The sequence below is a fragment of the Theropithecus gelada genome, chromosome 6 (assembly GCF_003255815.1).
Source record: "Theropithecus gelada isolate Dixy chromosome 6, Tgel_1.0, whole genome shotgun sequence".
Taxonomy (NCBI): Eukaryota; Metazoa; Chordata; class Mammalia; order Primates; family Cercopithecidae; genus Theropithecus; species Theropithecus gelada.
Window position 1 is genome coordinate 22195303 of NC_037673.1, and position 18411 is coordinate 22213713.

Consider the following 18411-nt stretch of genomic DNA (forward strand, 5'->3'; position numbering starts at 1 on the left):
AACTTTGGAAAAAAACGTTGCTTACCATATCTTTCTAGATATTTTTAACAAACTTAAGAGAAAATGGGTATAAAAGAATTCATATGGAGTGGTTTAATCTGAATTACCTGGATAATTGCCCTAAATCATATAGAAAATGCAAGCTTAACTTCAGTTCATTATATCTTAACAATAAAAATGAAATGAAATATAAAAAAGAATTTTTTATAAACACATAACTTTAATCTCTTATTGAAGAATTCTTTCAAAAACAAGCATTTTAGAAAGCACTTAATTTTCCTTTGCTTTCTTTTTTATTAATTCATCTCATAAAAGAAATCCACTTCTCTTGAATAAGAACTATAAATTATATGAATGGTATAATAAGTCTTCTAGGTTCATTTTTCTTAATACTTGCAACAGAAACTATAACATTTAAGTTTTAAGGTCCACATGGATACTACTAAAATATTCAGGGATTTAGTCCTAAATCCTTAAACCAAAAGGGAGCTCAGGAATATTGCTAAAGTAGAAAGCTGCACAAAATCTCAACTCTCATTTGCAAATTTTCTTTCCATCTGATTTAACTTTGAAGGCTTCAGACTCAGATTTTACTATATGATATCAACAAACTACTTCAATCAAAATCAATTTACCTTGGCAAGGCACAATCCTCCAAATAGATTATTTAAAAGGTAAAATGAGAAATTAACTATCTTTTCATGTTCCCTTTTCTTTTCTCTTGATACAAGGCAGAATGAATATGTATCAAAAGAAACTGCCCTGAGATATCATTATCTCCAATGCCGTTTTCACTCTAGGACACTTGCTTATAAACTAAGCTTTTCCTGACACAAACAGTCACTTGCTGCAGTGCAGAATGTCAGTTTAGTCAGTTAGAACTTTCAATGCAGAAATTCAGTGCCATTCAGTCACCCAGATAAAGCAGCACTTACCTTAATTGAAATTTTCTCTGTGAACGAGGTGAGAAATCCGTCAAATCAACCGTGAATGGGGTGGGGAGATCGAAGTTTTCAATCAACACCCTTCAAGTAGCTGCATCCTGTGCTCCTTTTCCGTGTTATGTTGAGCTCCTCACTGTCTAAGGAGAGAAAAAGATCAGCTGAAATCCTCCGAGGTTCCCAGTGAGTAAATGAGGACTAAGCGATGTTTCTGAAAGGGAGATTCTCCGTGAGCGTGCTCCGTTTGGAGGCTCCCTAACTGCTGTGATAGACTCCTGGCAGGTCCCTGGAGCCAGGCGCTAATCATTGACCTGATTAGCAAGAACGCTCCGGGTGCGCAGGCAACACACGCCGAGGGTTGGTGGGTCTCCTGGAAACTGGAAAAGGCACCAAGGCCACTTGGGAATCTTGTCTTTTCCAGCCTAATGGATGAACTACAACTATGATTATAATTTGCAAGGGGATTAGCCTCCGTGCTAGCCATCGCAGGACTTAAATGTGCTCTCTCCTGCTGTTTTTCAAGGTGCCTTCGTGTGAGATATTAGGTACAGTGAAACAATTACTAGACTGATACAGCTGATTGTTACGACAAGCTTAAAGCTGAAAAAATGTTTAAAGCGATGTGATCAAAGAGAAAGCTGCACTTGTCTCTGCTCCTCGCCTGCTACATACTTCAACCTTTGTCGAAGTAAAATGAATTTAAAGGTTTATTACAGCCCTCCAGAGTGCAACTCTCTGAATTTATAAAAAGGAAGTATTCATACTAAATAAGCATATTTGGCAGATTGCTACAGACACAACACTCAAACCACGGCGTGAACAGAGCCTTGCTTGTGTAGTTTTCCAAACGGCATTTTCAATTAGCATTACACTTGCAAAAAATGTTTGCATTGTACCATTAACCAGAGTAACGTAGGAGAGTACAACATTACATCTAACCGAATCATCTCTTTGATTATCTGTTGGAATATTGATTTATTAAAACAAAAACAAGCAACCATATGAGAGGATCCAAAATATCAAACAACTTTTTAAACGTAGTTATGTGCCGTTACCAACCTGCTGGTCCCCATCCGTCATCCGCTCTTTCTGCCACTGACCACCTTCTCAGCACTTCCTCATCAAGTTCCTAGTTCCCTGAAGAGATCTAATTCTCTGGAAAAGGTCACATAACTGAATGCCAAATCCCCAAATGGTTAATTTTTGACAGCTCTCACTTTTGCAGGAGAAAATTATGCAAATAACATAAAAAGAACAGATGAAAAAAGTCATTTGCATGTCTTGAGGGTGAGAAAATTCTCATTGCCAGAGAGAAAGCTGACGACTGTCCTCTCACAATGATCCTGAGTGATATGTTCAGCACTTCTGTTTTTTTCCAAGTAGGTCTCACTTGGGACATATGGCATTCCCTTGATGTGTGTGTGTGTGCGTGTGTGTGTGTGGGTGCGTGTGCTTGCGTGTGTGAGAGAGGGGAAGAGAGACAGCTATATCTACATTGTGATATTTATATATATATCTCTGAGAAAACCCTCAAATTTCAGTAGGCGAATGCACTAAGCATAAATAATAGAGAATCCGTTTGCCTTATACATTCCCAAATATATTTTTAAAGTATCTCATTAAAATACAAGCTCTTGGTGAAACTTTTCGGACAAAGTAAAACTTCAGGGTAACTGAGTTGCTGTTACTAAGGCAGGTATTCATCCTACTCTGAAAACGGAGATGGCCCTGAAGAAGCCCCAGGAGGAGGTGGGGCTGTAACCTCCCATGCAGAGGTCTCTTGCTCCCTCAGCTGGTGGAGGGTGACAGCTGAATGTGAAGAAACCCAGTCAACCACTTCAGGAGAGGGAGTACAATTTTTGCTGCTATTAAGCAGGAAACCCATTATCCAATTTTAGACTGGCATGAGAGTGTTACAGTAGAAAAGAGGCTGCTTAAATCGAAGTAAATGCACCTTGAGCATAAATTGTAAAAATAAGAAAATGTAACTGCTAATTTCTCCTGAGAGGGTCCCAACTAGTCTTTAACACAGTACTTGTAAATAACAGTGGGGTAGATTCCAGGGCTCTAATGTGTAGTTGGTCATGCAATTAAAGCACTCCGTCTCTCATATTGGCCTAAGTCCCATTCTGAGGATCTTAAATAGTGAACTATTTTAAAAACTTATTAAAACATTAAGACAGTGCTTATTTTTCTGAACCCTGCCAACCTACAATCATCATCACCAACTAAAACAGGTACACACAAAACTTTGTGCCATAGTAGATCGTTGCTATCTGGAAACTCCAACTCCGTGAGGTTGCACTGATGACACTTCCAAATAATCAGTCTCTCTTTTCTCATAAAATCCAGGGGTCTTTCAAATCTCTGAATGGTTTCCAAAGAGAGTACAATGACTCTTCAGTAGTTTTTTTTTTTTTTTTTTTTAAACCTATGTTGGAGCACTAATTGATTTTATGTGAAACTACACACATGAAGAACAAAGCAAAATAAGACCATTTTGTTGGAGGAGTGAGGGGAGACTGTAGTCACATGAAAATAACGGGTACTGTCTATGACATGCTTGCTATGAGGCAGGTGACTGGCATGCACTTCAGCTGTAGCTATCCATGAATGCCTTAATCCAATTCGGTTAAGCAGGCATTATAATATTTTATTTTTTTAATTAATTAAGTTAGGGCTCTGAGAAGTTAACAAAATTTACCAAAGTTGCATAGCCAGTACAGAATAAATCCCACAACTAAAATTCAGGTTACTGTAACTATAAAGTTAACAAATATTTGGAAGTTCCCAAATGTTAAAACTGATCAAAACCCCTACTTCCAACAGAATGGGCAAATTGCCTAGTTTTTATGACTCACAAACATCATTTTTGCATATTTAGAAACCATTTTATAACTAATAAAGTATTGTATTGCAACAGTTCTGCTATTAAAAGTTATGTATGATTTAGCAGAAAAATAAAATTCACAAAAAAATCTTTAGGCTAAAAAATAGATTCAATCCAGAGCTTCCAAATAAATAATTCCATTAGCACAAATTACTCAATTTCAAATTTTTAAAAATCCCTTCTGCAATTCATTTGCTCTCCCACTCAAATACAATAATGATTGCTTTTTAAAACAAGAAAATAGCTCCACTCTAAGTATATGAATGTCTCAAGAATATTCACAAAAATATATTAGGCCAAAATTATGATGATTTTTACTATCCTAGTTCTCCAAGTGGCATAATGTAATAGCAAAACTCAAATGTACTATGGAGCTAAAAAGTTTATCTCTGGTTTGTTCATGCTTTGTCTACAGGTTTCTTAAAAGTCACGTGAATCCCGTCATTTCATATGGTTCTTTGAAATTCTCAGACGCATCCATAACTTTACAGAGAAGCATTGTGACCACTCTTTTAAGATGTTTAATAAACGTTCCATCTAAAAATAAATGATGATAACACAAACTAATGCAACATTTAAACTTTGCCAAGAACTTATTCTCTCATTTGATTCTTATGGGAATCCTGTGAAATAGGTTAGTTACTCTCAGTATTTTTCTCATATTTTAGTGATGAGAAATAAAAAGAGTAAGTGATTATCCTTTGGTGTTCGATAGTGGAAAACCTAATGTCTTCCTTTTCAGATAAGTCCTATTGCTCCCCACTATGTCGAACAAATATGTTTATCTGAGTCATCTTGTTGGCAAAAAGGATCTTAAGTGGATATATAAACAGAAGTCACTCTTTCTTCATTTACTTAGGTTTGTCCCAAACAGTGTAAATTGTGATTGTGATTTACTGAAGAAAAAATGCCTCTGAGCTGAGAGGGAACTTGTGATTTATATATACTGGAATAACAACCCTTAGATTTCCTACAGACTTTTCCTGATCTTGGCTATTATTATTTAAATTCGGGATATATGAAGATATTTTCCAACTATTAGTCTTATGATTCTTACACAAATAGAATCTTGCTTCTGTATACAAATGTAGATTCAGCTGTTACCTCCCTACCACTGTTTGTGGTGGTTTATCAGAACAGATCTTGAAAAATTACCATTATTTAAAATATATATAAATATATATACATAAATAAGCCACCTAACTAATAACAAATTGATCTTGCAGCAGCATCAAGCTAATACTATCACACAGAGGTTTGCTGAATGCTAACAGATTCTCATGTATTATACATATTTCTGCTTATGTCTAAATCATGGAGGCTGAATGACTAAATTCACCAGCCTTCAAGAGAAAATTTTATTTTTGATTCCAGTTTCACGCACATATACTCACGAGTTTAAAATATGATGAAATTTTAGAAAAAAGAAAGCTAAACTGGATATCAAAAAACTTAGACCATAGTCAAAATTCTAGCAGTAAGTAGCTTTCTAACCCAAAGACATTTAAAATGCTTTTATTTAATAATTTCATTGGAAAATTTGAGGAAATTAAACTACATTATCTCTAGGATTTCAGTCAGTTATGAAAATACATTATCTATTTGACTAATAATTTGTGATGTTATTTCTACCTAATTCAGAAATGATCAAGCAATTAAGAAGGAATTATTGTCGGCAAATACATGTTTTCTCCCTTCTCACACCCTTCAGTGTCCCAAACAATTTATTTTGTACTATAAATAACATTATAACAAGGATGTGTTGATTTCATAGTTCAAGTAATTAAAAAATCAGCCAGAAGTTATTGATTTGAAATTGTACATGGAGTAGATAAAAAAAAAAAATTGCTAAGGTCAGGAATATCCTTTAAATGTTTTAAAATAATTGTAACGTGTTTCTTTAAAAGGTCATGGCTGTTTTATTGCAACTAGAATGGATGTTAGCCATCCTCTTTATTGTCCTGATCGGTAAAATTAAAATAAAGGTAATTTAATTAATTAAAATGATTGAGAGTTATCTTAAAAGTGGAGAGCATAAAGAATGGACATATAATATTAATATATTTTGTGTTTTTAAAAGCACATTTCCAATTTCATAGGCAATTATTTTAAAATAACAAAAAAGCACAGTGCATAATTAAAAGAAAAGAAATGGCTTTTGTAGACATAATTGCTTTGCATTTTAGACCTTTCTTACTAGCTCTGATTTACTCTGTTTTGTGTCTTTCAGGTATGACTCTGAAGTTCAAGTAAAATTAAATAAATAAGATGTAAAATTTTAAGAATATTAAACTCAATTTCTATTAAATTCACTAAAAGACACTAAAAATTAGTAATGACTAGAATTATGCATATAAATCCCAAACCAAACACATTTTTAGCAATGATTTTAAAATGCCATTAAACAAATGGACATATAAAATAATATTAATGAATAATATTGCTCAATGGAAAAAAATGTTTATTTCCTTACTGAGTAGATAGGTTTACCCTTTTGGAGAGTCAGAAAGGCAGTGGTAGGGTAGAGTGGAATGTGGAAAGATCTGGAAGCACTAATGGGAGAACTAGTATCAGATGAATTTCCTGTTCACTAAAAAAATTTTGGATGATGAAAATTCTCATTTATATTTTCTTATTAATAACTATTTAGCTACATATTTAATTATTTAACAAGTTATTTCTACACTAAATACCTATTAGAATAGTTAAAATCAAAAAGAAAAAAAAAACTCTCATTACGTCAAGTGTCAACAATGATGTGAAAAACCTATAACCCTCATACACTGTTCATGGGAATATAAAAGGACGCAATCACTCTAAAATACATTGTGGTAGTTTTTCAAAAAGTTAAACGTATGCCTATCGTGTGATGCAGCCATCTCATTCTGAAGTATTCACTCCGAAGAAAAAGAAACATATTTCCATTCAAACAATTAGACACAAATGACTGCTTAGTCACAATGGCTCCAAACTGGGGAAAAAAATGTCCATCAACAGGTGAGTGAATAAACTGGTACATTCATAGAATGGAATACTTCTTGGCAATCAAAAGTAGCCAACTAGTAGTGCACTCAACAACTGGACCACAAAATGGTTATGCTGATATAAAACAAGCCAAAAACAAATACATTACTAATATATAATTACATTTCTGTAGAATTTAAAAATATGGGAATTTATCTGTAATGACAGAAAACAGGTAAGTGCTTCGAGGTGAATGAAGTTGGAATTAGAAATTGCAGAGGTCACAAGAAAATCCTGGGGACAATGGAAAAGTTCAGTATCTTGATTATGATGGTGGCTTCACAGGTGTATATGTGTCAAAACCCATCTAATTTGCACTTTAAATATGTGCAGTTCATTGTATTTAAATTATGCCTCAATAAAGTTGCACCAAACCCTCCCATCTTCCTCATTTCTTAAAAAAAAAAAAACAGAATCACAACTAAATTGTTAATAACATATTATATTCATAATAACAATCTATATGCCTTAAATTCTGATTTCTATTTTCTAAAAAAACCACATTGCAGATGGAATAAAATTACCTACTTTATATTTCTAACAGTTTCTTAAATTGTATAGAGCATTTCCCATTCAATCATATTTTAAGACAACTTTAAACTTAATGTCCTAGTATCTATCCAGATAATAGTTCAGTAAAATTTTATATAGGGAAATAAAGTGCCATTTCAAATCAAACAATGATGGCTGTGAAATGCTTAATTACTTTTTGACACACATATATCACTGTTCATTTGTTCTTAACTTCTCCATAATGTGTATGGAAATGCTACTCTAGCCTATCTTCAGCATCTATGACACTGCAGGTGACAGTAAATTATGAAAAATTATGGGGCTTTCTCAACCTCTAAATGCATTTGACAGGCATTAAGATGAAAATACCTTCTATAACATCATAAAGATCATATTGTTACAGAGTGGCTCTAAACGGATCTTCCTCTTCTTATTATTTACTTATTTATGAAATTGAACTTTTTCTTTGGATTTCACGGTGACTCTATTAACCTCTGAATACCATGCTTCATTCTCCTCTCAGTTATACTGACTGTAATACCCAGTTTCCTCTCATGTCAACTTGCTTTTTTCCACTCTCTGCAAAAGTCAATAATTTGCTGCCACATCATAAGGAATAGGTGACTGCTATCTGCCTTGCTGATTTTATTTCCCTTATTAAAATAATTTAAACTCTCTGCAGTAATACAGGGTTTAACATACACCAGACTGTTGGTGAGCAGTGTGAAATAACACCTTTACTGCCTTATGTACATCAAATGTATAGATTCCAGTTTTTGTAATAATGGTAAAATAATGGTAAAAATATCAGAGATTTGGGTAGTTCACTGTCTAGGATTGCAACAACACACCAACAAAGGTCTTCTATGAATCCTTGGGCTAGATGCTTCACATTTGCTTGAGTTTTCTCAGATGAAAAAAGGTGATAAAATAGTATGAAATGAATTAGTGCAGATGGAGTAGTAAGATTAAATGAGATAGTGGATACACAACACTAAGAAGGTAACTCACAAATGAGCTACCAGCTATAATTATACCAGCTATAATTTTTAGTTAAAATGGACAATATATAAACTATGTTTACCCCCAAATAAAACTTTATTTTAATTGTAATGATTATGTCCAGTTGGATGCAGGCTTACCATATATCACCATTGTTTATATCATGAATCCATGAGGATGTTTCTACTGAAAATGTAAAAAATGATACTGTATGTTTTTAGAAGGAATGTTAAAAATATAACAACAAAGTGCTGATGGACATATATAGTGCTATATCTCAGGAGAGCAACATTGACATTTGTAATACAATGGCAAGTGTTTATGCATGCATATATGTGTGTGTGCATGTACATAAATTGCATAAATTGGGTGATTCTACAGATGTTATTGAGAAAATATTTTGCATTGCATCATTGTTAATAATAGTGAGAAACTGAAAACACTAATGCATTTTATTGATTAGACATAAGTATGAAAGTCCCATAAACCAATGCATCCATCAACATATTTTAGAAATATATTTTTGACATTAAAAGTTTTCACATTATTTTTATAAAAAAAGGAGATTACATCCCAACATAAGCCTGTTTATAATACACATTTTTAAAGGAAGATTATTCATCGTGAGAAACTAAATTTTTTTTTCTTGATTGGCATTATCATTTTGGTGGTTGAGTCATCATTTCTTCCTTATTTATAAGAAGTGTAAGCTTGGGAAAATGAATAGAAGGGATAATCTTTCTTTAATTTATCTCTTCTAATTCCAGTGCCTTTCTGCTTTGTATATATGTTTATATATATGAAGGAAGAGGAGGATAAAATGTAGATAACTACATAAAATTCAGGTTTAAATATTGTAAATTAAAAAGATACATGACTTCATTCAAAGTGGATACTGATTCTCTCACAGATGAATTTCAAATGTCATTGGTGGTTGCATGAACAGAAATAGTGCAGTACCAATGCCTTAGGGCTGACCAGTGACATGAGCTGTATTTTCATTCCCACTTCATCCTTTCAATCAAAGATGGGTACAGACCAAGAAAACTGATTGCAATCCCAGAGAGAAACAGGACATCTACTGTATAGAATTATGGCTCTGAGAAGACACCTTAGTCAAATATATATATATATGCACATGCACACACACACACACACATATATGTGTATATATACATACATGTAATACATACATAAATGTATTTAGAGGGTCTTTGTATTAAAGGGATTGAATCTGGCATTCACGTTGGGCTTTGGAGTAGAAATAGACAAAAGGATTATTTTATTTTGTTTAGCTTTTAAACTGTGTATTCAAAATTTTACTACAAAATTTCAAATACAAAAACTAGAGGAAACAGTATTAATAGACACGTACGTTCTCGTCACCCAACTTCATCATTTAGCTATTCTTGGCCAGTTGTGGTTCGTCTATATTCTCTCACTTTGTCCACTGACCTTCCCTTAGATAATTTTGAAGCAGGTCCTAGACATTGTATTATTCTATCTGTAAATGTGTCAGTGTTGTATAAATGATAAAGATAAAAACTGATTTCTTTCTTCTTTTACGAAACATATCCACAATATCTTTATCACATGATGTTTTATTTTGCTTTGACCCTAAGTGACTTAATGGCACGTACCTTGAGAATTTAGTCCTGTAGAATCTACTAGATTTATGAACTTGGGCTGCTTTCACGCTCCCGCTAGTAATATAAAATGTTGATATTATTTTATTGCAGACTTCACAAAGAGGTTAGCTGGCCAATAACATCTTAAATTGATTCCAGCAGCTGCTACCCCCATCCCCCATGTCCTATTGATGGTGGTCAAGAACAACATCTAAAGATATATTATTTATTGTAAAGCTTTAATAATTGATATGTCACTCATTTGATCAAAAGAAACTTCAATAGTCCCCAGTTGCTTATTGGATAAAAATGTAAATTTCTTGTATATAATTCAAAATTCTCCTTGATCTGCCTGTAAAGTGATTTCCTACAATTTCAAAGATGAAAGCTGGTCTTTTTACTTTAATTGTTATCAGAATATAATTTTTCAGTCTCTCAGTTTTTATTCCTGAGGCTTGCCTGACTTCTTCCCAAACTCCAACATGTGTTTAAGTACAAGGACCTATACTATTTGATGGCTCTAACAATGTTTAATGTATAAGTACTGGATATAAAATAGTCACTTAGTAAATATTAGCTGAGTAAATGGTATAGTGCCCTATTGAATAAAGTATTGGCTTTCTATAAATGACAGGTGTTTCTCTGCTTCATCATTTTACTATTCTGTTTAAAAGCAGCACAGAAAAAAAAAATCTTTGGGGAATTGGATTTCCAGATGCTTCTGCTCTGCTTAGGAATATGAAAAGCTATCACAATTTACCACACCAGAACTATTTTCATTTAGTAAAATTCTCTCAAAGGAGCTACAAAGCAAGGACCATTTATCTTTATCTCATGGAATTATGTTTCTTCTCTAAAGACCAAGAATTAGGTTCTTGATTTCTGGCAGAAAACACTAGTCAGTTTGAGGTGCCTTTTGATGTTGCCGTATTTTATAATGACAAGCCAACTTTTCAATTTAATTGAATGCTTTTCAATCTCACTGAATTTGTACTCTTCCTCACTTAATGAGATTTTTTTTGTTTTCTAAAATTGTTACTTTTTTACACATTCTAAACTCTGTTATGGATATGAAAATATCAAAATCATATATTTTTAATCATTTCTCGACAAAATTAATATTTCATAATTTATATATTCATTTATATCTAAAGCATATAATTTATTATATTAATGACAGGACAAACATACTTTCAGTTTGTTGTAGGATGATGGATTGTGGTAAAACTAAGTTGCTATACTCTGCTTTTACTAGCTTTAAGAAAAAAATAGATAATTAAGGAACTCACTGTAAAGCAAGATGAGTTAGTAATAATTTAAATGCATAAAAATTCCAGTAAGAACAAGAGTAACCCTTTGTAACTAATATGAAGTAGTTCTAATTATTCAAGAATTATTACAGTGCAAACTTTTGTTTCATCTCCAATATTTATATTTAATATGAATATTTTTTTTTCTGATGAACGTGGATTGCTTTTAAAGGAGCAACTTGAGAGAAAAATTCAAGCTGTTTTGAATTGAAGGTTGACATATCATTATATGGATGTCTTAGCTAAGGTTCTCTATAAAGACTGCCCTCAGAATCATCTACTTAGTTCAGTGTATTTTAGAAGAGTTAGGGAAATAGGCTGCTTCGAAGCAACAGCTGTGTTAAAGTGCTGATGTTCTGGGGATTCATCCTTAATGCTAGGCAGGTCTGCAGTTTGGTAGCAAGCATGAATGACTCAGGGACACAAATGAATCCTGAAGCTGGCTGAAGTCAAGGAGTCTGTTAAGTTGCTCTATAATGAGAGGTGGTGTAATCTCTTGGGCATATAGAAGACATCAAGAAGAATCAGGTTGATCACAGCCTAAGAAAAAGATGTGTTTGATTTAGTCTAAAAGGGTCAACCTTATCAGGAATTTTTGCTGGTTTGGTTCACAGATGATACAAGCCTAGGAAGGGGCTGAACCATTAAGTCACTGACCTAATCGATGATGGGAACGTCTGGTAAAAATATTTTACGGTTAAGTTTTACATTAGACACCCCCACTGTTGCTGTTACACAAGTGAGATTTACAAAATGCATACAGGACTTGGGGCATTCTTATGACAGGAGACCAGTTCTAATCTAGAGGAAGATTGGTCCACCTAAGCCTCCATGCAGTTGCTCCTCAGCATTCTCAGAATATTGGGGAGCAGATTAAGCCAGAAGATGGCAGCCTCATTAGTGTAGGAGAGGACTGTGAAAAGCTGCTGTACCTATGATAGCTGGGCCGAGAGACAATATCCTGGTGATAAACAATATGGTGCCCAACGAATAGAGCATGGTCAGGGTTGAGTATTATCAAGGCAATTGAGCCACAAAGAAGGTTAATCCCATAAGAAAGCCATTCTAGAAGAAACCAGGCATTGTCAGAAAATGTATCACTGTCACTGAGCAATAGAGGCAGATTTCCAGAAGAGAGGCAGGTAGGAAATAATTGGGGACACAGGGATCCTGCCAACAGCTACTTAGCAGAGCCTCAATTCTTGCGTGAGTAATAGAAAGTTTTCTAGGTAGAGTAATCTTAATTATCTTAGGGCAATTTTCCTTAAATTAAGTGTTAGGGAGTGGCTTATCTGGAACAGAAAACCAGCAATTCCTCTAGATCCTGCTCTTTGAAGTCAAGTCGTACAGGTACTCATTCCATAATATGTTCTTTTTATATTGTTATGTACTTTTCAAAGAGATTTTGCACAAATTATTTCCTTTGAGAATGGAAGTAGTACTTAAGGTGAGAAAAATCATATTATGTCCATTTTATTGACAAAGAAATTGAGGCTAACATAAATTATGATATGAACAAACACAAATTCTGACATCAGGCAGAAAAGAAGCAGGTGCATCCTTCATGAGGTCACTTGGGTCATAATTTTAAAAATGATAAACGGATCCCCCATTGTTCTGTTCTTTTGTTATGGATGTTGAGAAACTTTAGTCTTAAAGGATGAGGTAAAAATGTTTTAGAATTTGAGGCAAAAAGGCAGAATTGAGGATACTATGTACGTACTTATCTAGTTTTTAAAAATGTAACTATTAAAATATGTAACATCTTTGTGAGTCATACAAAAACAGGCAAACGGTCATATTTGACCCGTGGGCCACAATTTATCAACTCTGAACTATAGCAGTACTGACTTGAGTCAGTTGTCTGCAATATCAATTTAATTTAACAGTGATTAGTTGAATAGTACATTTCTTTTGCTCAATTAAATTGCATTTTGTGTATAAAAAACTTGCATAAGTTTTGATTTACACATAAAAAGTAGTATAACAAAGCATAAATATTTTATGTATAAAATATTATATTATATATTATATAATAGTATAAAATATTATATTATATATTATATAATAGTATAAAATATTTTCCCAAAAGTGTATCTCTAAACTTTATATATATTAATGTATTTATTTCAGTTAAATACCTGTCAAATGCAAACCCTTTCAAAAAGAAATTTATCATGACTCACAGTAAAATTGATTTATATTTAAGCATTTTTTTCTCCATAGCTAAAATTTGTGGGTTGAAATAATGCCATAATATATCTTATAGTTTTTCCAAAAATCGACCAAGGCCACTCAGATAACTGAAATCTTTACCATAATGATTCGGTTGCACCCTCTGTCTGTGATATTCCCAGACAATGATGACTTTGTGACAATTTTAGTGATTATATTTTCTTAGAATGATGTAGAAAGGATGCTAAGATTATAAATATACATTAGCATAGCTCATTAACATGTGTTTTCCTCAGAAAGAATTGGACCTAAGCATGTAAGCTTTGGAAAAATGTTTTGTATTCAAATATATAGGGAAATAAGTCATTTTGTGCTTCCCAATTTTCCATGCTTTCATAGTCTCCCTGGATAAATGATGAATTGAAGACAATGTCAGCAATTATTGCTAATACAACTGAAATGACATTAAAAATCACAAAAATGGTTAGAACTTTGCCACAAGCTTTGAATATTTTTTATTTTGAAATTTTTAAGACAATCCTACTGTTTTTCAGAGAAAAGTTTATTGATGAAACATTTTTGTAGATAAATGGATAACCTTTTCTTTCTTCTCTTATTTGAACTCTTCCAAATTACCTAGGGAAAAGAAAGTGTCAATTTGTCATGTTTTCATTATGATATGTGAATTGCAGTGATCTTTGGGAAGGCTTGAATTTAGGGTCCATATGAAAAACAACAGATTCACCCTAAGAATCAGGCCAACCATAAAAGTTTGCCAAATTAATAGGCATTACCTGTCCATATCATAGCACATTCGAGGTCTTTTTTCTGAATGTCGGTGAATACCGCATTAACTAGAAAGAATAGGCAAGAATGTAACACCTTGTGTTTGACCTGAAACTATTTTACTTCCCTGATTCTCAATACCAATAAATAGCTCTAGATGAAGTATGTGTTGAGTTTGGATTGACAGCAATGTTAAAATGAGGTTATAAAATACGTAGGGATAATGTCACTTGTGCTATTAGTGTCTAACCACTTTGCTCTTCAAATGAAAATATGTAAATGAATGATCATTTCTAAAATATAGTGACAGTGGGGTCATCTGCAATGCTACCAAGAACTTGCTTATATTCCATCTGGATGTATCTAACACTTGAACATACCTAATTGATTAATCAATCAATGGAAAAAAAGGAAGTGCTGGCTTTGATAGACTGTGATATATTGACACTAGAAAGAAAGGAAATTCTTTTGTTTGTTGGTTCAAAAAACCAAATTGGCTGGGCATGGTGGTTCATGCCTGTCATCCCAGCACTTTGGGAGGCCAAGGTAGGTGAATCACCTGAGGTCATGAGTTCAAGACCAGCCTGGCCAACATGGTGAAACCCTGTCTCTACTAAAAATATGAAATTTAGCTGGGCATAGTGGCACACACTTGTAGTCCCAACTACTTAGGAGGCTGAAGCAGGAGGATAGGTTAAACCCAGGAGGTGGAGGTTGCAGTGAGCCAAGATTGTGCCACTGCACTCCAGCATGGGAGAGAGAATGAAATTCCATCTCAAAACAACAACAACAACAACAACAACAACAACAACAACAAACTGGTCATGATTGTTTATGGGTCAACTGGGCTACCTAGAGTCCCAAGCTATGTAATCAAACATTAATCTAGATTTTGCTGTGAAAGTGTTCTACAGATGTGATTGAAGTCTATAATGAGTTAGCTATACATAAAGAAGATTATCCTAGATAAATAGGTGGGCTCAATTCAATCAGTTGAAAGGCTTTAAGAGCAGAGCTGAGGCTTCCTAGAATAAAAAGAAATTCTGCCTGGAGACAGCAGCTTCAGCTGGTGCCCCCAAGTCCTGACCTGCCCTTTCTGGTGGTCTGCCCTACAAATGCTAGACTTGGCTAGCCAGCCCCTACATTTCCATAGGCCAATACCTGGCAACATCTATCTATCCATCCATCCATCGCTCTCTCTGTCTATCTATCTATCTATCTATCTATCTATCTATCTATCTATTTATCTATTCCCACTGGGTCTTTTTCTCTGGGCAATCCCAACTGAGACACCTAGACACTCACTTGATTAAAGATTCAAGAAAACTTTCTGCAAAATTCCCAAAGGGAAAGTGAATTATTTATAATGTTAATAATAATGCACAGTGGTTGGCCTCCAACAATAACAAAAACAACAACCACATCAGCAGCAGAAGCAGCAGCAACAACAACAACAACAAAAGCTAAACATCTGGGGATCAGGAGTATAACATGAAACAGAATATGGAATAACACCATCAGACATAGAGTATCCATGACCTTCTGTCTGGAAAAAAAGAAGCTTGACACCACCTTTAGCTACTTTCCCACAGTCTTCTCTTTTCTTTTTTTTAACATTTATGTAGAAGTTCAAGAGTTTTCACGACTGAGTAGAGCAGCATGAAATACAAGTGTAAAGATATACTCTGCAAGGGCGGACCTCTCTATTCTCGGTATCCTACTCCCATCTGTGTTTGTGGGAGGCAGAATCCTAAGATGATCCCAATGACCCTCCCCCTTGGATAATAGCAAAGAAATTTTTGCAGATGTAATTAAGGTTATGGTTGATTATAAGCAGTGAGATTATCCTAGTAGTCCTAATTTAATTTAATGCATCTTATAAAAGCAGTGTTTTCTCCAGTTGGGGGCAGATGAGCAAGTCAAAGATTTGAAACAAGAGGGGATGCCACTGGCTTAAAGATGGATGTTGAGGGGAAAGGACCAGAGAGTAACCTGGTACTATCTGATAGAGACTCCAAGCTGACAGCAAGCAGGAAAATGTGGACCTCTATCTTATAACCCTAGAAACTTAATTCTGCCGACAACCTGAATAAGCTTGGAAGCTGATTCTTCACTAGAGCTCTGACTTCAATATTTTGATACCCCAATCAAAGAGAAATGTGAGATAACAAATGGGTGCCCCTTTATGCCACAGAGTTTGTAGTAATGTGTTACACAGCATGAGAAAATGAACACCGTGTCCACTGTAAGACATTTGAGTTTCTCCAGCATACAGAACACATTTTCTTTCTTGTTGTATCACAGATATTTAGCATAGTATCCAGCACATAATATATAAATGTATATTGGTTAATTATGTGAATGAAGGGGATGCCACAGAGGGCTTTAATCTCTGTGCTTTCATGGCTTAGAACTGGCCTCTCTCTTCACTGTTTGTTATATGTTGCCTCCATGTAATACATGTAGGACAAAGAGTAAGACAGGGTACTCCTAGTTTTTAAGACAATATTTATAGATGATGTTTCAGTAATACCGCGTGTATTCTTATTCCATTTTAATTTTTGGCATGTGAAAAACTGTACAAGTTAACATGTCTAGATAAATCAGGACTATGGAAATTATGATAGTATAGAAAGACTTCCTAATTGCATGACACTGGATTATAGAGGAACTAGACAGACACAGAATGGAGTTGTCCAGAAGCCTGGGTGCTCTCGAATTTGTATTAATCCCAATCTAGTAAGTGTTCTACCATAATGAAGGAGACAATATATATATAACTAAGGAAGTAGAAGGGGGTCGCTAGATACTCAGAGATCCTGAGGGTATTGAATCAGATAAATCAATTTTCACAGATAAATAAAGGCTCACGTAAGTTGTCTTTTAAAATAGAAACATGTCAATAATGACTCAAGTTTGAACACTTGGCAAATAATTTGGCCAAGAAATTATTTTGTTTGATTGTTTCAGGGCTTTCCCCAGTATTTCTTAAGGCTGATTAATTCACAAATTACTTATAGTGAGAACTTCGAACAGCAGCTACACTTGAAACCTTAACTAGTATAATTTAGATCCCTTGAGAAAATTATCTTGCATGAGAAACAGGGCATCTCAGTGCAACAGACCTTTTCTACAATTATTTATAATATATTCTCTTTCATATGTTCAAAACATTGGGAAACTTCAAAGATACAAAACAAAACCTGTGGAAAGTGTGTGATTCTCTAGTCCTCTGACTGCCTGCATTCACTTCATAATGACCGCAGGAGGCTGTGTCTGGAACAAGAATCCCCTCATCACTTGGAAACAGAGTAATTCCAATGTGGTGACATGGCACACTTGCATATGTTTTCATATGTAATGTGAACGCTTTCGGATTGTCTTAGTTCAGGATGGAGTTCATGTTCATCACAATTCCACACCTGTCACTTTTTCCATAGGCAGTGCAGGTTTAGACAGTGCTGGGATTTGCTCAAGTTTCAGCTTTGCTGTTTAGTAACTGCAAACTTGGGATAAGTGATTTCACTTCTCCAAATGTAAGTTTTAAAATTTGTAAACTGAGGATATATCAGTAACTACATTTAGAATATTTATGAAGACAAATTGAGCTAGTTTCAGCAAGGCATTCGAGATAGTACTATTAACACTTATTAATAATGGTACCAATTATTTACGAATATTATTAATAATATAGCTTTACTAATTAGCAATATTATTATAAAATATAGACGCATATATATATACATATATATATATATATTTTTTTTTTTTTTGAGACGGAGTCTCGCTCTGTCGCCCAGGCTGGAGTGCAGTGGCCGGATCTCAGCTCACTGCAAGCTCCGCTTCCCGGGTTTACGCCATTCTCCTGCCTCAGCCTCTCGAGTAGCTGGGACTACAGGCGCCCACCACCTCGCCCGGCTAGTTTCTTGTATTTTTTTTTTTTTTTTTTTTTTTTTTGAGACAGAGTCTCGCTCTGTCACCCAGGCTGGAGTGCAGTGGCCGGATCTCAGCTCACTGCAAGCTCCGCCTCCCGGGTTCACGCCATTCTTCTGCCTCAGCCTCCCGAGTAGCTGGGACTACAGGCGCCCACAACCGCGCCCGGCTAGTTTTTTGTATTTTTTTTTTTTTTTTTTTTTTTTTTT

The 18411-nt window shown here is 34.5% G+C and overlaps 1 protein-coding gene across 7 annotated transcripts in view; it reads right to left on the reverse strand.

Moving 5' to 3' along the window:
* Nucleotides 1-18411, reverse strand: part of CDH12 (cadherin 12) — a 1140321-nt gene that overhangs the window by 475519 nt on the left and 646391 nt on the right. For 4 of the 7 annotated variants that reach the window (XM_025388387.1, XM_025388389.1, XM_025388391.1 and 1 more), the window contains one exon: nt 936-1081. The gene's annotated coding sequence lies outside the window, so the exon portion shown is untranslated. Of the gene's footprint in view, nt 1-935; nt 1082-2000; nt 3048-18411 lie in introns of those variants that run through there. The other 3 variants (XM_025388393.1, XM_025388390.1, XM_025388388.1) reach the window with 2 other exon arrangements.